This window comes from Passer domesticus, chromosome 9 (assembly GCF_036417665.1).
Source record: "Passer domesticus isolate bPasDom1 chromosome 9, bPasDom1.hap1, whole genome shotgun sequence".
Lineage (NCBI taxonomy): Eukaryota > Metazoa > Chordata > Aves > Passeriformes > Passeridae > Passer > Passer domesticus.
In genome coordinates, this window is record NC_087482.1 from 38864201 (window position 1) to 38889022 (window position 24822).

General features: G+C 41.8%; 1 protein-coding gene and 1 long non-coding RNA gene across 3 annotated transcripts in view; one reads left to right on the forward strand and one right to left on the reverse strand.

Annotated features, from left to right (window-relative positions):
* Positions 1 to 24822, forward strand: part of PTPRG (protein tyrosine phosphatase receptor type G) — a 391280-nt gene that overhangs the window by 59642 nt on the left and 306816 nt on the right. The gene's annotated exons all lie outside the window — the stretch shown is intronic.
* On the reverse strand, positions 1570 to 13252 carry LOC135307488 (uncharacterized). The gene is made up of 3 exons (XR_010368213.1): positions 13126 to 13252; positions 12753 to 12915; positions 1570 to 1644 (listed from the first exon to the last, which is right to left on the reverse strand). It is a non-coding gene; the product is annotated as an uncharacterized LOC135307488 (long non-coding RNA).

The following is a 24822-nucleotide window of genomic DNA, read 5'->3' on the forward strand; positions in this document are numbered from 1 at the left end:
GAGCACGCAGCATTTTGAAAGGCAATTGCTCACATTTATGTCCACTGAATAACAAGTTGCCTAAAAACAATAGAACTTAGTTAGTAGAACTTAAACAGAGCAATTTGGTTTATACAATAAAAAAAAGGCAAAAAACCAAACCAGAGTTGCTGTATAATTTCAAGTTTCTCAGGTCACATTCAAGAACTAGTTTTTATGGCTGGATGCATGTTGCATGGATGCATGTAATCAGTTTCTTGGCAAATGTATTTACAAGGACATTGTTTACAGTCATTTTTTCCTTGCATTATTTAAAAATTAATATGACCCCATACAAGTAAACTTGAAGAAATCAACTAATGTTTGTAGAGATATGTAGTAAGGGATGGAGGAGAAAAAGTGTAGAAACAATAGTCAAAGGTCCCTATTTAAAAAAGGGAAAAAGAGATTGCATACCACTGTATTGAAGTTGTACCTTTAACCCAACTACATGAGCTCTGAAGCATTTGAAGAATATTTTAGATCCTTTCCACACAGGTTTTTTCTAGAGATAAAAACTATAGGCACCTTTTAAGAACAACCTTTGCCTGAATTATCTCTTCCTTGTGCTTCTGGAGCCTACTTACATGACATTTGAAAGTGGCTATGCATGAGTTCCCCTCCCTCGTGGCTCTCCTTGTGCATCACAGCAGGAGCAGCTCTGTGAGAGCCCCACGGCGTTCAGGGCTTGGAGCTGCTCTGTGGTGGAGCATCACCAGTGCTGCAATACCCAGCTCAATGGGATTTTGTTTTGTAGGGATGTCAAGGAAGTGTCTGACAGGTGGATCTGACCAAGGCTCAGAGAGAGAAGTCTTGTGTTCTTGTGCAGCATGGGCTGTTCTTGAGGAAGAAGGTGTCTCAAGGGTGAAGATATGGCTTAGTTGCTTTAATGGAAATCTGAGAACCTGGGCTTGTTCATGGCTTTTGGGCAGCTCTGAATAAGCCTCTTGCTTTAGAACTATTTAGGCTGTAAACTTGTGGAAGGTGGAACATGTCCCCTTCTGCATATATTACTGTGCCTAGTGAAAAGGAACCATTTTCTGCATATTTCTAAGATAATATTAAGGATATCTTTTAGTCCAGCCAGGGGAAATGGGATGTGGGAAAGATGTATCTTGTCTTTTGCACAGAAATCTGTCCAGCACTGGGGACACCACAGGTTAGCAAAGCTGACACTTTGAGGAAGCCAGGAGGTGGTTTAGTGCACCCAATATTCTGGTGATTTGAGGGTTTGCTTACCTGCCCAGCCTTCAGGAGATTGTTCAAACCTCATTTTTTTCAGCATATCAGGAAAGGGAGGCAGGGAGAGGATGATGGCAACTAATCCTCTCGAGGTGCTGGAGATGCTGACTTTATTAAACCTGTTAGGTTGCAGTGGGTCTGCCAGGGAACTGGCTTAGGACAGGGGATTACAGAGCTTGAACCCACTATCAGATGTGGAGTTGCAGTGGGGGGGCCTCACCTCAACTCCCGCTTAAGGTCATGGCAGCACGTCTGCTTTGTGTGCAAACCTTGATTCCAGGATTCCTCCTAAGCACCTGGGGAAAAGTTCTCCCCACACCTCCAGCTTATCTCTGAAAGGTCAGCATCTGTGGTTTTTCCCTTCTTCCTCCACTGCCCTGCACCCTGGAATGGAAACAAGAGTGTGTCACATTCAGGTACTTTTGAGCAGATGCAGAGGATGCCAGGGACATTTCTCCCTGCAAACCTGTTGAATCTACATCAGAAAATTTGGCCAGGGATTTTATTGCAGTAAGTATAGCTGTCACTCTGTTGTTGGTGTTAAAGATGCTTACATGATCTGACAATGTTAATGAGTGGGTAACATCAGCTGAGTCTAAAAAGCTATTGCACAGGAAGAATCTATTAAATTTCATGGTTATGGACACATTTCGCCTTCTTAGCTACCCTGATGAGGAAAGAAAGTGATTTATTGTGGAGTAACCCAAATGAATTTGGAGCACTTGATCAGTTGATCCTTTCCCATTAAATGCCTTCAGATAATACCTGGGCTGGAAGGAACTGGAATGCTGTGGTGCTTCAAGAAAGTCAATGTGTTTATAATTATATCTGGTGCTAGAATATCAAACAGCAAATGAGTGAATAGGAGCTGTACTTTTATTTTGGGCTTTTTGGCATGTGAGTGGTGGGGAGGTGTCAGCCCCCTTCTATGGTGGCTAATTACATTTCCCACATGACATTTCTCTCTCCTTGACATATCCCATCATTCGCATCAGTGATGATTGTCACCAGCCCCCCCAGCATCTCCTGTGCTTGCTTGAAATATGAAGCCATTTGTTTAGGGAAAAAAAATCCCAGGGTTTTTTTCCGCTGTCCTAATTTTCTCACCAACTTACTTGAGATATTCTTTGAAGGTTTTAGTCTCATAAATAAGCTTATTCTCCAGACAGGCTTTTTACAGATGTCCCAGCCCAGTTAGGTACCTTGGTTTCCATGTGTTTGTTACCTGACAGAGGAGTGTGTTTGACATGGTATCTTTGTAAATAGAAAAACATATTTATATTCCATACTTAATAGAATACAGCTGTTCTGTGTATTGAGTCTGAGCTGCTGAAGCTTTGTTTAAGAAGCATTCTCTGCATGTCTGAGTGTCCAAACAGAAATATTCTGTGTACATAATGTATTAAAAAATGACACCAGCTTCTTGTCTTCTGGAGGACAAGAAGGTTTTTATCATTTTAAAGGCCACTCAAGGAAATGAAACAATACAGTTTTACTGATTTATTTATGCTGCTGCTCTTGTACCAGTATCCCATTTAAATGGTCTTATTCCAGAACAAGAATCCACACTGGAGGTAACAGCAATGGCAGTGGTTATTCCAGGAGCTGTTGTGATGGAAATGAATGCAGTGCAGCTTCTAAAGATGCTGAGCTTTAGGTCTGGTACAGGGTAACCCTTCTGCCTAGGCTTGTACAAGTAAAGCCCCATAGGAATGGGATCGATGCTGTGACTTGGAGGAGAGTGCTGCCTACATTTTGTGACTTCAGCATGAACGTTGCTAAAATCTGCTCAGAATCTCTGACTTTGTTTTTATTAATGAAAATAATTTCCCTATGATGTTGCCAAACTATATTGAAAAGTTGTTTCCCCTTTACTTAGGCACTGCTGTGCCAGCAGATGTCCAGTTTCTGCCTCTCTAATTGCCTTTTAAACTCTTCTTCATTAACTAACTCCCACCTTCTTAAATATTCCAGGATATGTGAATCTTCATGGGGTTTTTATTTTACCTCAGAAGTCAGGACTGAAACTTGGCTAAGCAATGGAACATTAAATTTAAACCTGGGAAAGGGTTCCCTGTGCTTATTACAAAAATATGTTTAATGCTTATATGTGAGCTGAAAAAGGGGACAGGGAACATTGCAGAATTATTTAGGCTGAGATTGAGGAGGTCAGGGATACCTGGGAGGGAGGGCAGAAGGGTGGTGGGTGCAGCACAGGGCACTCAGCACAGGAGGAGTTAGACCCAAGGCTGAACCTTGCTGACTCCTGATCATCAGCACTCTCACGGTGACACAAGACTTGGACATCAGCTGAGCTGCTCAGTCCAATGTGGCACTGAATTCTTGATGACAATTATTGATTCAGGTCTCAGAAACTGGCATATATATTGGATTTTAGAGGTGATATGTTGGGCTATCAGAGAGGAGCAGTTTTGGCTCTCTGCCTGACAAGTGGATTCAGTCATAAGACCAGCAATTGCAAGACATTAGGCTTGAATGGATCTAACTGGCTGGGGCAATCAGGGTGGTGCTCTTCTGGAGCGTGTATTTGTCCGAGTAGGGAAAAATTCTTTGGAGGCTAGAAAAGCAAAAAGAAAAAGCAGAACTTCAAGCCATTCCAGTCCTTGCCTCTTGCCAAAGGCACTGCTGAAAAATATAGTAAAGGAAGATGAGGGAATGCCTCATAGATGTGTGTATATATGTATAAAATACATATAAATATTTTTATTTAGGGGACAGCAGAGGGAATTTGAAAGGTTGTTATTCTTGGAAGCACATAACACATCTCATCTCTTGAATTGGTAAATTGATACCAGGTGAGCTCCCATATATCTCTGAAGATCTTGCTCCTGAAAAAGTCTGTCAGCCTTCTCTTGTACCGACGTAAGATATGTGACATGCTGCATATCCACCTTAATCTTTTTTATTCCTAGTTAAACAGAAATGTTCCAAATGTGCTGTTAGTCTGCCTGACCTTGGGCTCATGTTCCCAAAGGATTTGTGCAGCTAATCAAAACTGGACCTACATGGTGGTTAAGCGTGTGATGCTGTATCAGGGCAGTATGCTTTGAACACATTCTAAAAAGTGAGTTACAGTTAACCTGGAATGTTGCAAGTAAGTACCAGGATAGCAAAGTTGCCCTGGCTGTGATAAATTGGTGGCCTCAGGGACTCAAGATTTAGTTAATAAAAACCACTGTTGCCTCTGCTGTTTCCTCAACTGGCACTGAATGCAAAATCCTTCAAGACTTTGAAGAGGAGCCTGGTGTGTGGAAAGGCAGAAGGGCTGGAGGTATGGAGGGCAGCCCCAGCTGCACTTGCAGTCTGTGACATTTTACATAAGGCACAGCACTGAAATACCATTCAATTGTAATGCAGTAAACTTTGACTCAGGTATAACAATGGTTTGGGGAATTCTGCTCCTAATGGTCTAAATCTGTAGATTCATCTGGGGTTATTCTTTTTTAAAATAGAACAAACTATGGCCTGCTCCTCTGCTTCTTTAAAGCTTTGCATATCGGAGCACTCAGGATAAATCAGGTCCATGTTGATGTCAGTGGCAAAGCTCATACTTCTTTTGATGGTGTCAGGTTTTATCCATCACAAATTGCTGAACATCTTAGAATTCAGTCAGATGTAATCAAAACATAAATGCAAATTGGTATCATCTCATAATGTAGCAAATACAGGGGGAGTCTCTTTCTCGTGGTGGTGTGAAAGACACATCTGTGCGTATTTTTAACACACCTATGCTGTGATGAACAGATTTAGATACTATGTCATTATGATCACAGGGGAGAGACATTTCATTGTCAGTGACTGATTGCTTCTGCTCAGTTCTCGTTCCTTCATCGTAAGGAGTCTAGGGATTATGATGGACAAGGCAGAAAAAATTATGTGGCTGTTTGCTGTGATTTCAGATGCTGGTGACCTTCTCTCCACCACTGGGATGTCAGATGCACAGTGAAGGGGGAGAGGCAATGGGGTTTCATTCCTTGAGAGAAGGGAGAAAAAGTACTTGTGCATTATCTGGGAGTTAACTGTGATGATAAAATTACTGAGTGCTGATTTCAGTCCTGTGTGGATCTCCTTAAATCACTGTTATACTGGATAGGGTTTTGAGATAGTTTCTCAAAATATTTGAGGTAATTTCTTAAAATACAAGGAATGTTTTCAGAAGCCCAATCTGATTTTTCACAATGCTTTTTGAAGAAAAGCTTCTCAGAACATGATGTGCTGATGATGGAATTTAGGTTCTTAGTACAATCAGTCAATTCACTAATTAAACTCTTCTTGAACCTTTAGGAAAATCATAAGTTAAACAGAACTGCTATTTTAAAACTCAGCCTTTAAAAACATTGAGGGGGAAGACTCTCAGATAACTCTTCCAAGTTATCTGAGTCAGTGTGGGAACCTTTGTTATCCAATGTGATTCATTTTAGGGAATGCAGCTTGTGAATCAGAAATGGGGCTAGGGTGTTAAAGAGGGGCGGAAGTATCCCGTTTTATCTCCCAAGCAAGAATTTTGAGAACTTGAAAGCTAGGTCTATTCTCTGCTTCCCTGCCAATATAATGGGACATAGCAGTGGAGGAGAAGTATGAAAAAGCTAGTTGGCAGAGTTGTAGGCAAGTTGGACAGTGATGAGATAGTTTTGGAAATGGTTGTGTGAAGTTGCATAAGAAAATGGGATCAGCCTGTTCCTTCAGCATGGACCAGTGTGCCTGGATGGGTTGTGAGGAGGAGTGCAGGTGGGGTGTGCAGGCACTTTTGGATAAAATGAGCTATATATTTGTGGTCTGTTATTTAGGAAGCTTTGATTAACAGCTCTCTGTGAGGTTTCACAGCCTGCTCAGCATTTCTGTCACCAAGTATTGCGGGAATGAGGAGACTGTTCCTGCTGTTAAGGTAGTCATAAAAGAACGTGTAAAGTAAGTATTTCTGGTAACATGGTGAGTCTCCTCACCTGGGGTTTTGAATTAAATTTCTCCATGAATGTGTATGGTGGTCAAAGCAGAGACATCTGTAAGACTTTTGAGAAAGAGCTAATACATCATGCTGACACCTGTTACAGTGTGACATGAAATTCCTTCCATGCTGTATCACCATGACTATAGATGTTCCCTTCCTTTGTAGGGGCATTTGGAAGTTAACCAGGAGATAGGAGCTTATGTCTTCTTCCTATTATGTAAATTCCTAGTGCTGCTGGGGGGCTTTAAATAGTTAACTGCTTCCATTTCACCTTACTAAGCTTCAGGGTGTCCCTTAGGCAAACACAAATTATCCTAATAATAAAATTTAAAAATATTTCATAAGAGTGTTCCTACACCAGCAGGATGGAGAGTGAGGAGGAGGAGAAAAGGAAGGTGGTAGGGTTCTGGCTGGGCTTCTAATAAAACTTGTATAATTGAATATTTGCTAAATGAGAGCAGCATCTAATGAGAGCAGATGAGCAGAATGACAATTGAGGCTACGTACTTGAAGTTTAAATCCAGCAATGGAGGCAGTAAACATACCTGGTATTAGGTAGCCAGATATCAGAAAGTTTAAGACTTAATAAAAATGAGCAATGTTCTTTCTTCTGGAACACAAAAAAGATTCCTGTAGCATTGTGTCGTGTCCTTTCTTTGTCCTTAATCAGCTGCAGCAGAGGCCTGGAGTTCAATACATATCGACTTAAAGCATACGCTGAAGTCTGAACTACTTGGGTTTCAAAACTTCGATTGTTGGGAGCAGCATACTAATCTTGGTTAAGTTATCTGTTCTTTTAAAGTTAATTCTGCAGTGTGGTCACACTTTTAATTCTAACATATTAAACTTTGAGCTGTTTAAAAATCCATGCATCCCTACCAGTGAGCAGCCTGTTGGAAGAGCAAGCATATTACTTATTACAGAACTCTGATTGCCTTGGGAGCAGCATTGCCTGTGTCCATTAATCTCAGTAACATTATATACACATAATATATTGATAAAATGTTAATGACCTAACTTAATGCCAATAAAAGCTGGAAATGAGGGTGTAGGAGTTCAAAGTGCAGCACTCTTTAGCCTTCAGTCATTCTGGTTGGTTTATTTGTTTGCTTACTGATTAGTTTTTTAAAATCTCTCCCTTCCCCCCCACATTCAGCAGACTGTCCACAAAAGCACAGGTTGTGCCCAGATTCTAAACTAGCTATTCACACATCAGAGGATGAGAAATGTCCTCAGACTGGCCACAAACATTTTGATATTCTGCTCTCCCTTGCCAGCTCGTGCAGTTCTTCAGGCACCTTCTGTGCGCGGCGCTCGTTGTGCCAGCGCCTCCGCCAAGAGCTGGTGCCTGCCCAGCCCTGCTTGGCACCTGAGGCTGAGCTGTCTCCTGACATGCCAATCACTTAGTCCTGGCTTAAAAGGCAGCTTGGTAGAGTAACAGGCCTGCCACTGTGAGGAGGAGCACCCCAAGTGGAATGGTCTGGTTTGGAGCCTCTCAGAGTAGAACCAGCAGCAAGCGCTCCTCAGCTGCCGCTGAGCCAAGCTTTGCTGCTGGTGCTGCACGGGGAAACCTGATGGGTTTCTGTGGCTGGAACGCCAGGAAAAATGCAGCCTGGGTAAGCTGTGAAGGCTTCCAAGTATTTCAATTAAAACTTAAATCTGAACTCTGCAACGCATTGAATGGACGGAGGAGAAACAGAGCAACAAAGATCAATATAAGAAGTAATTCATGCTAATGACATTTAACAGCCCTGCCCTGCAGTGTGTGATTGTCTGGGGAGGAGGCTAGTGTGTTGGCTATTGAAGTCTTACATAAAGTGTGCAGTGAACAATGTGTGCTGGAGGGCATCAATATAAATCTCGTAACATATTTTGAATTTTCCCCCCTCCTAATTAAATCAAATGAAGCTTATGGTGATCCTCATATGATATTTCTTGAGAAGAGGGAAAAATAAACCGAGTCTAGTCTCTATGTTGAAGGTTAATTCTAATAAATCAGAAAGCAAAGATCTTGTAATAGGAAAGTATTTTCTGCACTCACCCAATTAAATGTTAGAAGCTGGATAATGGAATAATTGTAGTTAGTCAATTGCTACAAAGTCATAATAGCTTCAGTACAACTAAGACTCCAAGGCAGTAAAAAGCCAGTGGTAAAATAATAAAACCATTATTTCAATAATAATCTCAAGTTAATTAGAATAAGGCAGTGCAATGTATTTTTAATATTAGACAAAAACAATTAGCATAGTACTTAGTAACAACAATATCCTTATTATCTGAAAGACAAAATAGGATTAATACAGCAGTAAAGCATTGAAATCATATGTCAACAAAAGAACACAGAGGGAAAATGACTTCTTAAATAGCCTGAGCCCCAGCACAAGTAATGGAAACTTCCACATCCAAGGATAGGAAAATTTGATTGTAGCAGATGTATGGATGAGTTTCTTAATACAAGTATGGTGTTTTCCCTGTGCCAAATGTTTATCTGTGTGGCTTCTTCACAAAAAGTCTTGAGTATGTTCTGATTATTCCTCCCTCTTATTCCTGACAAGACTGAGACATGATATATTCCCACATGCCTGCCTGAGTACAAAATAACTGGAAGTTAAGGCTGGAGGGATTATTTAAATTACGATTTGACCTCCTGCAAAGCACAGACCAGAGGATTCTGCCCTGTTACTCCCATGTTATCAGGCTGATGTTTGAGGCAGATGTGTTTTGCAGGTGCCCCAAGTTTCAGGAGTTTCTTACAGCTTGTGGCAGTCAGTACTGTGGCCCTGTCAGTTCTTAACAGGGTGAAAAACTGCAGTAGATTCTGTTGCAGTTGCCCTGGTGGAGGTCTGGAAGGCTGGGAAAACATTAAGCATTCAAACCAAACCTCGTACAACGGCCGTAGCCAGCCTTCCACGGGGACGTGTGAACACAGTTTCTACTTGCAGGGAACAGTCAGGAACAAAATGCTAGGTTTTGTTCTTAAAATCTTTTTAGTTGCTTTCAAGATGATCTGCTGGATGTTGTGGCACTTTCACTTTGGTGCTTTTAGGTTGTTGTTACATGTTTTGAGGTGGAGCAGACACTGCTGCTCACCCTTACCTGCACCGTTACTCCTGAGGAAAATGAGATACTCTTTCTCCAAGAGGGAAAAGGCAGTTCAAATCCTCTAAGCTTCACTGTCTTCCTGCCTCTGGGCTGCAGAAGGGGGACCTTGGACCAGCTGGAAATGGTGACCCAAATGGGAGAAGTCTTGTTTTGTGGGTTGTGGTGTAGAGAAGGGATGGGGAAGGGGCTTAGGGAAAGTGAGAACATGCAGCTCTTGGAGCCTCCTCACTGTGCAATAGATCAGGAGTGATGGATCCCAGTGAGCTAAATAACAGTTCTTTGGAAAATAAGTTCTTTGAAAGCCTTGATCGTTTTGCTCTCTGTGTGTATTTCACTCAGAAATACATATGCTTGTGTTCTGGCAGACTCCTTGTTAGTACTGGTAGGAGAAAGGCTTTATTTTTTTTTTTTTTTTGAAGAGAAACATCTGTTCAGAGAAATACCAAGAACTCCTGCATGGCTACCAATATCTGCATTATAATATCTGCCATATAATATTTCAATAATATTGTGTAATTTAAGCCCAAGGACATAAATTCAGGAATGCAGTATAGTCAATAAAGTAAAAAAATTGCTTGGTGTGGATAATTATGGCACTGAACTTGCATTACATTTTAACCTACATGAGACCCTGCTGACTTGACAATGTTAGTTACTTCCTTTTCTTGTAATGCATGTTATGCTGCTTTAGTCTAGCATTGTGGCCAAAAAGAAGGCCATGGATCTGTTCCACTGTGTCCAGTCCTGTTTTACTGTGCAGCTGCTTGCTAACTACTCTGTTTTACAGTACAGCTATTTGATGGCCACTAACTAGTTTGTATTCCTGGAAAAATCTAGGAGATGCACTGTAGGAGGAAATGCTCTCAAAGCATAACTTCAGTTTGTTAGAATTGGCTGCTTGCATTTTCTTCCTTTTTGTCACCAGTTACATTTTTGCTGTGAGTTGTGCATTCCCCTTGGGTTTTATCACTGGGAATAATGCCTGACATTTTGCTGGGGAGCACAGGGTGGTGAGAAGGTTTGGAAACTTCCCTGTTTTCAGTTGTGGCAGTTTCTGGTTTAATCTAGATAAAATAAGAACCCTAATGAGGTGTATCCTATGATTAATTTGTAGCATTTTGCCTCCTGTTAATTATAACCTGCTGCCTGGGCAATAGGTAAGAGAGGGCGAAGTCTCACATAGAATCAAACATTTGAAAGAATCAAAAATGTATAAACTAATTTCCACAAACCTACCTCAAAGAAAGAGGCATCTCCCAAAAGCCCTTTACACAATGGGAAAGCTCCCATTTTCTGCAACATCCTCATGTCTGTGTGTTGCTTGAGATTTTCATGATGCTGTCAGCTGCTGCAGACATATGGCTCCAATTGATTTGTCCTGACAATAACAGTTACCAGCACTCATTTCTCCACACCAAGAATGAGGCACATCTGTTATAAATTTGTTGACTGTCAAGGACCAGTAAAGACCTATGTGAAGAACATCCTTTTTTTTGTACTTCTCCCACCCTCCCCACCCAATCTGAAGGGTGGTTGTGGCCTGCTGTCCAAGGCTGGCTATTTAAAGGTCATTTCCATGGAATGGTGTATATCATGAGCATTGATTTTTATCAAGAATATATTGATGTGAATAAATGATTTCTAAGCACACTTTCTCACTTTATTCTGGGAATTCTTAGTTATTCAGAAAGGGTTTTGGAATCTGGTTTGGCTTCTACTCACACGGTGATTTTGCCCCTTAGTCCCATTTCAGGATATTGTGATTATTGTAGTGTGTACTTTTGTCTTTGAATGCCTAAAAATGTTTGGTTCATTTTGAGTCTGGGCTAGAAGGTTCCTACAAACTGTAGTTAGACCTAATAGAAGTGGAAAAAAAAAAAGCATAATCTTTTGCAATATGGAAAATATACATAGAAATGCTTCTCCAGGATAATGTTACTCCTCTGCCACCCAAATCCCTTTGTTTTGTGTACATCTGCTATGGGTCTCTTCTGTGGCTGAATGCCTGGGTGCACCTTCTGACTAGTGCAGCCTGTGAAATTCTTTTATCACCTTGGGTTTAACTTTGAAGGACAAATTGGTGCAACTGCCTGGATGGAATATTCCACTGGCACTCAGATCTGAGCCTGCATTTTAATTCTGCTTTGACTGATGGCTATCAGATGATACCAGGTAATGATTTGTCTTCTCTGCACCTCTGTTTTTCCTGACAGTGCTGACTGTCTTTGCAGGATGCTGTGGTATCTCACGTTGTGCAGGACTCTGTAAGAGCAGTTTTTGAGAGCAGCTGTCAGAGCTCCATGATGGGGTGGGAGCCAGAGAAGGGGACTTTCCACTGTAGGCTGTAATGTGTTCCTGCTGCTCTCATTCCCCAGAATCAGAAAATACAAATTCCAACAGGTATGGGAGGTTTATCTCTGTTGGCACTGCAAGCAAGACATTCCTGCCTTCCAGGTGGAAGGGTGAGAAGGATGGACAGGCACTACAGATATTTTGCTTATTCTCTGACTGGCGCAGCTCATTTGAGGATGATTTCTGTTCCTTTGCTCTGCCCTTTACCTGCCCTAGGGGTGGCTGTGATAACGCAGAGCAACAGCATCTCCTTGTTACCCTCCCCTTCAGCAGGAGGAATGTGCACCTTGGCTTAGGACCTTTACCCTTAGACTATGCAAAGATGCAAGTTTTGGCTTTACAGGCGTATATGAGGCTTAATGAAGTTTAGTTTTGACTTTTCTTTGCGTTTGCATAAAAATGATAAAGTTTCCTTTCCTGCTTCTCATTCAATAGCACAAGCTGGGATTCATAACACTGCAAGGGAAATATTAATTTAAAAGAAAAATCCTTTTCCTCCATTTTAAATTAAATTTAAAATGAAGAAAGACATCTCTGTTCTTCCCACAGTAATCTTTCTTTTGTTTTTAATACAACGTATTATAACGTCATAAATAGAAATGTAATCTTATTAAAAGGCGTGCTGCAAGTGATACTTTATTAAAAACTTTTTTAAAATAATCATTTACCAAGTTGAAATATTAATGTAGCTGGCTGGAAATTGCAGATTTTTTACTAGGGCATAGTCATCTTTTAAAAAGCAAATTAAAGTAGATATATTTTCAAGAAGTGAAATTTCCGATAGTGACAGCTTTTTATTACCATAATCTGGCACCGCTATACAGTTCTAATTTTTTTTTCTTAAAGCACTAATATTTATTCAAATGTAAAGTTTTAAAAAAATTAAAAATATTTTCTTGCCCCCTTCCCCCCCCGTATTCTGCATTGTCTGTACCTGGAGTATAAACAAAATTACCTTAAATCTCAATTTGAGTGTCACTTGGCTTTTGTATAGCACAAATAAACTTACATCAACCCAGGGCCCTTGCCTGTGAATGACATAAAGAGTGTGTAACACCTTCTCACTTACCTAATTCTAAGGGGCAGAAATGCAGAGTCTGCTGAATATCTCAGCTGCCTCGGACCTCAGTGGCAATTAAGAACTTGCAGCTCTTTCAAGGATTTCTTCTTTCCTGACTTGATCTATTCCTTACTGTGACCTGAGAAGCACCTTTTTCCTTTCCTTACTTATACTGAAAATAATGAATAGTCATTGATCACATGTTGCTTAATGGGCTCTAATAAATTTACGCTTAAAATAAGATTCTCCAGTGGAGAGTTTCCAGCTAAATCAGGGCCTGCTTCCTTTGCATTAACACCACTCTACTGCAACAGTGGCTAAAAATTGCAAAAGCAGCCTCCTGCTCCGTGGCTTTTTTTGTTATTGTAGTGTTTAGACTTACAGAGTGGGTTCCTAGTAAGAAAATGGTCAGTGCCATTGCAAGTCATGCCTGGTCCCTGGCCCCATGGACACCAGTCCATGTGGTGTTTCTGTGGCTGCTTGGTTTGCCCTGTGTTTGGGTGCTCCCATCCCTGCCCTGTGTTTGGGTGCTCCCATCCCTGCCCTGTCCCCAGGGTGCCCTGGCAGAGCTGCTCTGCAGTCCTGGTTCCTGTCACTGCCCTCTGCTCCAGCTTCCTGGAGCCAGGGAAGGCTGCTGTGTTCCTGTCCCAAAACATTTTCTTTTTGTGAGCAGTGCTGTGGTCCTGCTGACCTGTCAGACCTGCCACCTGAATGTGGTCTGCCAGCCAGACCAGACTGTGCCAGAGATTTTTGTGTTTTTTCTGTGTAGCATCCCTCAGAAATGGTCCTGCTGCTGCATTCCCCCACCACACAGCTCCCAGGATTCTGTCCACAGCGGAGTCTGTGCTGGTCTTGTATCTATCAGAAAGCTGATGGGATGATTTGTTTCCAAGCCTGTTTCTCTGAGTCTGGGACTGGTTTTCTCTACTGCACCAATCTCCTTCACCATCCCTGTGCCTCAGTCTTGTACCTGATCTCTTCTCCCTGAGGCTGGCTCTGCTCTGGCCCCTTGCTGCTGTTCAGTTTGGAAGCCTCAGCCTCTCTGCCTCTTTTCTGTGTATGCTGTGGGGTTTTTGTTGTTGTTGTTTGGTTTTTGAGTTTTTATTTATTTATTTTTATTTTATTTGGTGATTGATTGTTTTGGGCTTCCAAAATCCTGGCAAATTCTAGTAGCCATCTTAATAGGATAATGACTTGAGCCATCTCAGTTGGAAGCTAAGCTTCTTGCAGTTTCTTGGTATTTCAGCAGATCTGCTTAAAGTACCTTCTTATCTCGTGTTTGTATCTTTTATTTCCCATCAGGGCAGTGCAGTAAACAGAGGGATACAGTCCATGTGAGCAAAGATGATCTTTGTATATGCTATGTTCAGATGGATCATATCAGTTGCCAAGTGTGCTCTGCATCACTCCTTATATTCCTGCACCTTTAAATTTAACCACATACAGTAGATGATGTTTTCTAATAGTTGTTACCATTTTTTATAGCTATTTCAAGTCCTGTGTTCAAATCGGATTTGGTTGTCACTTGGCAAGTAGCTTGGGTGTGTGGATGCCTCTTTGTAATGCATCAGTTTGTTCATCAGAGAAAATTACAATGTCAGGAGTCCTCTTCCTCCCCCTCCCTGAAATTTTGATGCATGTTTTGCAGAAGTCATGAAAGGATTTAAATCCAAAGCTGAAAAGCCTGACTGGAACTGATTGCTTTGAGCTTCTTGTTTACAAAATATGAATTGGGGGTTAAGAAAAGAAAGACAACAAGAGGTTTTCTTATGAATAGACTTACTTCTGATTTCTCTAGCAAAGACTGTGGTGTGTATGGTGAATGTAAAAAAGAATAGCAATAAAAGTATGTTTAATGGTGAACAGCTTTTTTTTGAGGAAAACTCATTTTTGTTAGTCTGTGCAGTATTGATAGAAGTCCTTTGTAATTGTAAGATGCAGCTTTGCTGATCCCTGTCATGGATAGAAGGAGGAATGTTGTCACAGAGCAAACACTGATATGTTGTCAATATTTAATGCATTTGTTATTTTAAAAGTAACTTCCTTATTTTAATGTGTTTTTAAATTGCTTAGAGTAAGAGAGGATATCTGTTTTGATACGAATATCTCCTTTTTGTTGACAAACTAGAACACAATATCGCCATGAAGAAATCTTTTTAAGTATTGCATAAAAGGGTGAATCTGTTTTTCAACATCGACACAGGCTATCTGGGAGATGGAATATTCTTACAGTTCACAGTGAAAGCATAAAAGAAGCATAAAATACAGAAATAACAACTGTGGAACACATGTGCACTCTTTGGAATTAAGTCACCCGGGGGCAGTTATTTTCTAGAGTAATTAAACTTTCTGTGGGTATTGAGGACTATTCTGGGGCTTTCTGAGTCAAGTGGGGACTAAGTATAAAGCTGTATTGTAATTAAATAGCCAAGCAATCTGCCTGGGAAGTGAGGACCTGCAGCAGTCAACACCCTTGTTTCCTGCAGGTGGGCTGAAGTCTTCAGGAGGATTCTCATGATCCTTACGAAAACAATTACATTTGTCAGGCTGCAGGCTGTACACCAGCTTTCTCTGGCCTTTCAAGGCACAGTGCTTTTGTTGTGTTTCTCAGTAATTGAAGTGCTTGTAATAAGTGTAGGATTAGTAGCACTGGGGATGGGAGTGTTGCAGAGTGGTTGGGAAGGGAGCAGCGTTCTGTGCCTGAGCCTTCCTGGGATGAGATGCTCTGGGAAGGCAGAGCTTGGCCACGGAGTGTGCAGCTCCTGGCTGGTTTCACCCATGCCACAGTGAAGGTGCTTCCTGCTGGGCTTTGGGGCTTTTCAGGAATGCTGTGTGCCCCTCTCTGCTGATCCTTGTGCTCTGCTCTCAGCCACAGCTGATCTGCAGTGACACTCAAGCAAAGCCTGTGTTGTTTCCAGCACTTGAGTGTGCTGAGCTCCTCCTCTCAAACCTGCCCCTTGGTTACTTAAATCCTGGTGTTCATCTGGGCTCCCCTGGGCCTGGCAGAAGGTGAAAGCATCCCTTTGTTCCTTACGGAGCTCTTCACCTCCTCCTCTTTCACTCTTGTGCTGTGAGAGCACTTCTTGCCTGAAGATCACCATTTCTGAGTGCTCTAAAATCTAGCTCTTTATGAGGCTTGTTATGAAAATTGATGTGTGAAACAAGGAGGTGGAGGGTGGAGTGAGGCACTGGAGACTGGAGAGGGTGACAAGGAGAACACCAGGACACAGCCAGGCAGGGCTGAGCAGCCCAGGCTGAGGCTGCCCCAGCCAGCACAGAATAGGAAGGTACAAAGTTGGTGTTAAAGGTGCTTTGATTCATTTAATGTGTCATGTGTCATCCCCTGTCGTCCCTCCCTCCTCTGCCCCAGGTCTCAGATTTTTTGCTAAAAATTAATTTTACTTTTTTTTTTGAGTAATAGGCCTCAAACAGCATGTGGCACTGCAGTGACAGGCTTGCCAAAAACTGTCTAAAACTGAGTTATTGCTTCCAGTATCTCTGTGCATGTGGCCCAGGATAGCAATTGTCTTTTTCTGCAGTGGTATTGCAGCATGAACTTTCATCTAATTCATTATCCACCCTAATACTCGAGTCTTTCTGCATTACTGCTTTCTAAACAGCACTCTCTCACTTCATTCCTGCACTGATTATTATTTCTCCCCCACTGCATAGCCTTACATTTATCTTCAGTGGAATGTCTCACTTACATCAGCCCATTTCACTGAGCTTGCCAGGCAGCTGAATATTTTTGAGACATTCTTGCTCGCTTCTCCTCCTCTTGGTTTAGCATCATTTACATTTATGGGCTGTGGGGTTGGCTTTGTCCTGCAGATGATTGAGTTGGTTGGACAGGAAGGAGCAGTGACCCTGTGCCCTTTCAGCCTGTGCTGCGTGCTACTCCTGTATCATTACAAAGTGAGCACCAGTACTGGTAATTTTGGTCTATTTACTTCATCTGAGCTCTCAAACTGCTTCCTTTTGTCTGTTTGGTTTTGGTTTTGTGGAGTTTTTTTTTTTTTTTTTGTGTGTGTGTGTTGCTTTGTTTGTTTTTGCTTGGTCTGGGTTTTTTGTTCTTGTTCTTGCTGCCAAAGGCGTTAATGCTCTTGCTCCTAGTAGCATGAGGTTCTATCTCTAGATCTTTATTGAATTCTCTGGAGACAAAAATGACCAATGAACCAAGTATTAATTTGGGATTCTAAACAGCACCAGACCGTCCTGCTGGGAAATTTCCAGAAAAAAGTCTTGCCTGGGTGAAAACACTAATGGGAAACTGAAAAGCCAAGATGGAAGTTTGATTCAGTTCACAGATCAGCTCTTTAGTATTTAGTGTCTTCTCCCTTTGAACAGTACAACTTATTTGGAAGGAGAGAGTTCTCAGAGTGGTGGGTCGTGTTTTTGGGGCATGTATCCCAGACTAACAACTTGTTCAGTCAGTACCAAAAAATCCCCTCTATTTATGTCAGTTTCCACTTTAGATTTATATTTTGGGAAATAACTGTGGATGAAACCCTTTGCTACAAAATCTGTATGTCATGCAAGCTGTCAGCATAAAAAAGAAGATGAAAAACCCTGTTTTGTGGATCATAAGCCAAATTAAATGCATTTTTACACAAATAAAAATGAATGTTTGCCTACTTGGTTCTACTCAACTTTTAAGTTGGATCCCAAAATAATTTTTGTGGATCTGGCTGGAATTGCTGTCACATGCTGGAGGCACTAAATCTGGCTACCTGGGCACTACTGATCTGTTTCAGCACAGAATGGCACAAATCTCAAGTTATTTCTGCTCAGTCCAGGGGACCATGCACGTTTATGCTCTTCCATCTTTCCTCCAGGAAATTGTGCAGCTGTAGGTGGCGAGACCTGACTGCAAACTGAGAGGAAGACATCTCACAGTGGGACTAGAACATTTCTCCTTTCTTTTCTTAAATAGTTCTTTATTGAGCTTTCCACCTTCAGCATTAATTTGAGAGCCGGAACCAAATAACCAGGAAGAGATTGATGTGGCCTCACTTTATTTCCCACAGTCGATAAATTGTTAAATGGGCCAAAGGACACAGGTTAAAAAAATCATTTTGTATAAAGAAGGAGGGATTTTTATTAGATGACAAGCCCCTTTCTGTGAAAATTTGATAGTGGGGGGCATGTTTGATCTCATGTCGTGCAGTGGAGCAGCTCTGTTGGCTTCATAAAGAGCCTCAGTGGGACTGAAATCACACTGTGCCCTGCATTTTCTGCTGGATGAATGCTGGGTGTGCTGCTCCTTCAGAGTGGAGGAGGCTGAATTTGGGGTGAATTTGGGGGATGCCTTGGAGTGAGGACTCTGTGAGCCCTGGGAGCAGGGAGTGCAGAGGGGAAGCTCTCGTCCAACAACACTTGTCCTCTGGGGGTTCTGCATAAGTTTAGCAAAAACCTTGGTTTGTAGGTAGATTTTTGTCTCTACTGGTGGAATCCAAAGGGGCTTTTAATGGGATGATAGGATGAGAAATGAAATTATAGGTTGTCAGCAAGGAGGCAGGAATATGTCTGGAAGGATGGCAGTGGGTGGACAGAAGTCATGCACAAAGCAGGTCTGTGTCCCACGGTCCTTGCACGGTTCTTTGGATGAGTCTAATAGTTTTTTTATCAAGATATTTCATGTACTTGGGGGAATCCATTTTGAAAATCTAATAAGGCTGTACTACCACAAATGCTGGCAATCAATGGAAGCAAATTATTTCTAGAGCAGAGAGGTGGAACTGCTGATTTTGCATAAGTTTGTGTGTTTTTGTGAGTACTGCTGGATTTAGTGAAATGATAATGGTATGATTCTGCATTAAGCAAGGCACTGGAAGTACAAAATACTCCATTAAGGTCATGTTTGTTTGCTATTCAGAGGGTGCTCTTTCAACACCGTGCGTGCTGCAGCACCTGATTATGTGAGAATAAGAGTGAGATGGGTGGCTCCAGCCACAGCATTTTCTGTTGCAAAACCCTTAAAGTTTGGGCACTTGCAATAAGGCAAGAAATGAAATAAAGCTCCCTTTTGCAACTGTTAATCCATTGTACAAACTCCATTATACGTGTGTGGTTTATACATTTCCCATATAAATCGTGCTGTGAATGAAGAGACCAAAGCTTGCCTTTCTCAGAGTGCCTGGGCTCTGGATTGAAATCTCTTTCACAAAGCACAAATATACTGAGCTGCCCCTGGATTCTGGCTTGTTCCAAGCTTGGCTTCAAGCTTGTCTTTGTGGAAACAGTGCAGAGGGGCTGGAGCTGTGTGAGCACTGACTTTACCCCCATATCTGGGTTTTCATTGCCTCAGCTCACTCTGCCCAAGCTACCCGAGGTACTGGAGAATTGAGTTTATTTGTTTTCTCCCAAGTACCTGCTGTGATTCTGTCAGTACTGGCTGAGAGAGCATCAGCTTCCCTGGAGGTCAGCCTTGCATATGAACCTCTGAAGTTTTATTTCTGTGTTTGCATCACTCATTACTACAAATAAAATTCAGAGGTGACAGGACCCTTGTGAAGTGCAATGGGGAGAGAAGATGAACAAGGATGAGGATTCCTCCTTTTCAGAAATGCAGATAATGATGGTTAACAGGAGTCTGAGGGACTGTGAAGGATGCACAGACCAAGAGTTTTCAAGGTTACAGAGTTTTCAGGTGCTCCCAATTATTTTTCTGTCTGACTACCAAAATCAGAAGTGTCTAAAAGGACTCCAGTTTTTAGAATATGTGCTTTAGTCTTTTTTAAGGTATCTCAGCTTAGATGCCTAGAGTACCAGTCTGTTTGAAAACTTTGTCTTAAAGGTAAATGGAGTGTATTTCTGTATTCTCTGAGAAGTGTCATAGAACAGTTTGGTGGAATAATGGTTTTACAAAGAGCCGGTTTTGTTGTGTCTGCAGTTCCCATAGTTGGGGGATGAGTGTTCCTGGGCTGCTCAGACTTCATTTCTTCAGCTGTTGCAGTGTGACATGAAGAGCAGACCCTTCTTCCTGAGGGAGTGCTGCAGTTGTCCGGGATATTTTTTTCTGCACTTTCTCCAGGGGGAAAAAATACCAGACTGGTTTGTTTGTTTTTTTTCTCGTTACATGTAGCTCACACATGGGTAGATAGGAGCTCATGTTCCACAGACTGAGAACCCTTGGTCACAGGGTGTTCTGCAAGTTCTCTGGCAGAAGCTTTGCTGCAGGGCACCATCCTCTTGGCAGGGGCAATGTTGCAGTTGGTTTATGTTGTGTGGCTTTATCTTGAGGTGGAAGCTGATGGCACTGTTTGTTATCTGGCTGACTGCTTATTCTGAGCACAAGTGCTGCAGGTGATGCTGGTTGACATCAGTGGTCCAAATTTACCAGCTATGTCACATCTTGCACAGCTGATGCCAGCTAAGTGTAAGCCATGAAAATGCAAAATCAAGCCCTTTCTAATCATCCAGCAGCATCTGTCTCTTCCTGGCCTCCCAAGCTTCTTTTTCTGTGTCCCCTTAATGGAGCATCATTAATGCAACTTGAAGTTGCCTTACTGTCTTGCTAATGAGCTTTGCTCATCTCGATTATAAAGCCAGGCAGGCTGAGAGCAGGAGCTGTGGCTGAAGAGACTGGTTTGCTTCTCCTTGGGAGGACACCTGCTCTGGGAGAGAGTCTGATGGCACTGGGCACCACAGTGCAGTGTGTGCCCAGGGTCTGCTTTGGCATCAGAGACTTTCTTGTGGCCCTTAAACCCCAGCCCTTGTAATAGAAGGAGAAGTCTCTGCTGCAAATTTATTTTCCATTGCTTGTCCACACCAGCTCTGCTGCTCAGGGACTTGCATTATGTTGATGTGTTGGAGTATTACAAAATTGCACTACATTTAACTCCTGGCATTGAACACAACAGGTTAGCAAGGGGCACACCTAGTGACTGCTGTGTTCATGTTTGGGATAAGGGCTTTTAATTCTGCCCGTTAATTTAATCCCCATAGTTTGACAGTGTGTTCCTTGGACTATTTTTCATCTTCAAATTGCATTCTGCTGGTTAGCTTCTGTAGAGGCCTGCTGTGCTCTGCATTTATGTTCTTGTTCTTAGGATTTGTGCTGTTACCACATCATCTATCAGGCACGTGAGCTGCAGGGAATGAATGGTGTGAGGAGCCTCCGTGTCAGTTTTACGAATGGACCTGTGGATTCCTCTCACACAGGAATTAAGGGGCTGTCTGGGTGACTGTCACCTGGGAAAGGGACATATGTCTCTTGGCAGATGTAGCATCTGGGTACCTGTTATTTCACTTAAGTTGCGAGAAACTCGTCATTTTTAACTCCCATATTTCATTAATGGAAAGCTGTGAAAATTGGCTGTGTGTTCATAGGAGAACAGATTCTGGCTTTTATCTGATAATGGGAAGAAATCTCTGCAGCATTATCAAGGGATGAAGTATTATTCAGAATATAATTTGTTGATGCTGTCTGACCAATATATGTTGTTGTAACTTCCATCCCTCTTTGGCAAGATATAAAATAATCTGTAAAATATGGAGATCCATGTCTGAAAAGTCTGTTTAAAAGTAATGCACTATCAAAATGGATTGGCTGTGCCTGAAATATTTCTAGATTTATTTGCTGTCAAAGGGTGGTAAAATATTTAAGGCAAATAGCCTAGTTGTGTTTAGGAATTTGACCATGTAAGAGCCTAGGGAGATGAATTTAAGTATTATTTATACTAATTGTGCAAAATATTTTAATTGCTTAATATTATAAATTTATTATCTATCAGTTTCCTCCCTCTTCTTTTCTTCTTTCCTTCTGGCTCATTTGGCAACATTTATTCTAAGAAATTGCCCAGAAGCCTGAACTCATTTCAGCAGCGTGTGTGTTACAGTGCATAGCATTGCAGTATCTCCAGCATACCTGCTTCTCTTTAGCACAGTCCAATTAAAACACAGTGAAGGCACCTAGATAAAGGTGCTGCTTTTTTCTGGTGAGGCTTGCAGATGGGTGTCTTGGATCACTCATTTCTTTATCTCCATTTAAGAGATGGTATAAAAGCCCTTCAAGTAATGTCTCTGTGCTTTCATGCCTTTTTAAAATGCAGTGCTGTGCAGTCTTCAAGAGAAGAATGGTTTTCTTAGTTTGGAAAAGTTGCTTTTCTGCAGGCATTGATTTGATACAGAACTAATTGCTAGAATACCTTATGATTTAGTGCTTTTTTCATTAGACGTTAACAAGATCTTTTCTTAAACTTCCCTGCTTGAAGTGTTCTCACAGTGTGACACTAGTCTAGACTCCAATAGACAAGGCTCTGTCTCCAAAGGCTGGCTTGAGCGCCGTGTTGAATTACTCAGTTAAGAAGTTCATACACATTAGGGACTAGGAATAAAACTATGATTCAGCTGCTACTGTAGTCCACGGTGGCAAGTCCAAATGATTATGAGGTGGGCAATGTTGTGTACCTTTGAATCTGTCCCATTTTAGTCCGAAAACAGATTTGTGTGCAGCCCTTGTCTTCAAAGAAAGCTTAGGAGAATGTGTGGCACACAATCTAGTTAATCTACCATTATAACTAATGATTTCACCATTCAGACATAATGTATCGATCTTAAAGGATTTTTCTTTCATAGCTGATGGCTTGATACCTTTTAAACACTAACGCCGAGGGTATAATCTCTCTGAATAGTGTAATAGCTTTATATTTAAGGTAGATTGGGGATAAAATTTTGTGTTTTCATGTGAGCTATGAATACCAGTAAGGTACTCAGGCAGGAATTACCTTATCGTACCTTTGAGGGCACTTATCAAATAATTTTTATTGGAAAGTTAATATGTTGAGTCAGAGTGAATGGAGACTGCTCAGGATGCTGAGTGCTCAGCACTGCGTTGCTTTTGCTGTCTGCAGATCTGCGGCCCGGGCTGATTCATTTAGCACATCATCGAAAATCATGTAGCGTTCAGCGCTGCTCAAAATGATATGAAATTGTGTGTAAGGGATTTCTCCACGTTGGCTTTGAAGGATCCTCTCCTCCTGGCAGGAGCAGGGCTCCACAGGCTGCGGGTGTTGTGCTCAGCACACACCGGCGCTGCACCCGCAGCCAGGGGAGCTGCTCAGGGTTTAATTTCACGCTTGTGTATCTGAGTGTGCAATCACTCCCTTTCTCTTTTAATCGTGGATCTGCAGGTCTCAGCCCATACATTATGGTGTTCATTTCCCCTCTGCAATCAGCACGGGCTTGATGGATCAAAGGAAACTTGCAAGGCAAGGGTTTCTGCTGTGCCTTCTCTTCATCTCTCCCTCCTGCTCTCTGTCCCTCTATTCCACCCCTCTAATTTAGCTGCTCCATGTTGAGCCTTCCTGGAGCATGTTCCTGCCCCTCCTATTGTCCCAATTTCCACTTCCCCAACTTCTGCAGGGCTCCCAGAAGAGAGCAGCCTCTCCTGTTTGCTCCCTATCAGACCAGCCTGTCTAATTCCTGGCTTTTCTCCAGCATCCAGCTCTGCAGGACTGGAGCAGGAAACCACTTGGCTGCTCCTTTTTCTGGAGCTGTTAACTGTCTCCCAGCTGAAAAAAGACCTTTGGAATCCTGTAGTGATTGGTGCTAATATAACCTAAATATTTTCTCAAAACCTTAAACTTTCACCTGACTTGGTGTCAGGTTGTTTTGGTCAGAAGTTACATTCCCACCTTCCTGCCCCAAATCGCGAAAAAGTAGTGATTTTATCCAAAACATAAGATTGCTTTGCTGTATGAAGCACTTAATTTTTTGAAAGAGCTTGATTTGAATGCTTTGGCTCTTCCAGACTTTTATCTGAAAAGCCACTCTATGCTCTGCTCTGTACCTTGGACCTCTTGAGGATGAGAGAGTCACTGACCCCAATTAACACCAAAGAACAGAAGCACCATGAGATTGAGTCTGCTTTTCTGAGATGACTTTACCACTGTGAGATAAGGCCAGCAATGTCTGTTTGTTCACTAGCACAACAATACTTGTGCATCTCTGGCCTTGTGAAGAAATGCCTGGTTGTATTGCTGAGGGAGGGAAGGGGATGTTGTGGCATGATTTTTGTAAGAGCCAGAGCATTACCTTTCCAGTTCACAGCATGGCCAGAGATCCTGAGCTAGCATCCTTTTCCCAGAGTTTCTGCAGCTACCCAGTAAATGTATATCTTCTCTAAATTGCTGATGACTACTGAATTACTGCATGTTTATAGATTATTATTGACATTAATGTTGGGCTATCTAGCAGTGGTGCAGGGTTTTATTTAGAACAGGATGTTTCTTCCTCAGTTTGTTTCTTTTTCAGTCCTACAGAAGCTATTTAGCAACCAGCAAGTCTCTTCCCCTAGTTCTCTGCAAAGTACTTGAGCTTCCTCCTGCTCTGTAACATCTTTTATGGTGGAAATAAATTTCTGTACAGCATGTCTCTTCATCTTTTATAAATACAGATAGATGCACAAATCTATTAAGTATCTATGCAGAAAACTAAAACTGCATATTTTCGTAAGAATATCAGGTTTATAATTGCATGAATAAGATGCTGACTGAAGCAAATGTTCAATTTCACATTAAAGTTAGGCATTCATAAAGGCTTGGATTTACATAATTTAATTTTCTGCACAGAAGACACTGAAAATCAGTGGCATGATTCATGGCCATACCATGATTACTGTGAGGCTTTTTGATGGCTCCAGCTACAAGTACAGAGGTGTTTACAACCTGAGATGTTTTGCACTGACTCACCCCCTGTACCTTCAACAAATATAGATTATTTAGACTCAGTGCCTCTCTCTGGATGTAAAGGGGCTCACTGAGCAGGAGCACCTTGTTCTTTGGAGGAGGCAGTGTCCAATCTTCCTCCTGTCTGAAAGGTTCAGACTTTTTCAACAAGAAAAATCCCACAATTACTTGTCTTCTCTGTAGAGGATGCTCAGGAAAAAGCTGCTGTCTTTCATTTTGTAACAAGGAGAGGCTTCAGGTGTATTTGTCAGCACATGTGATATTTATTCACTAATAAGTTGGCCATTTTTTTCTGATAGCCTTCCCAGCCATCTGCTTGGCTATTTCATTGTTCTCTTTCTTGGGCTTTTCATGGTCTCTTATCTTTGTTCAGTTTTGCCTTTTTTTGC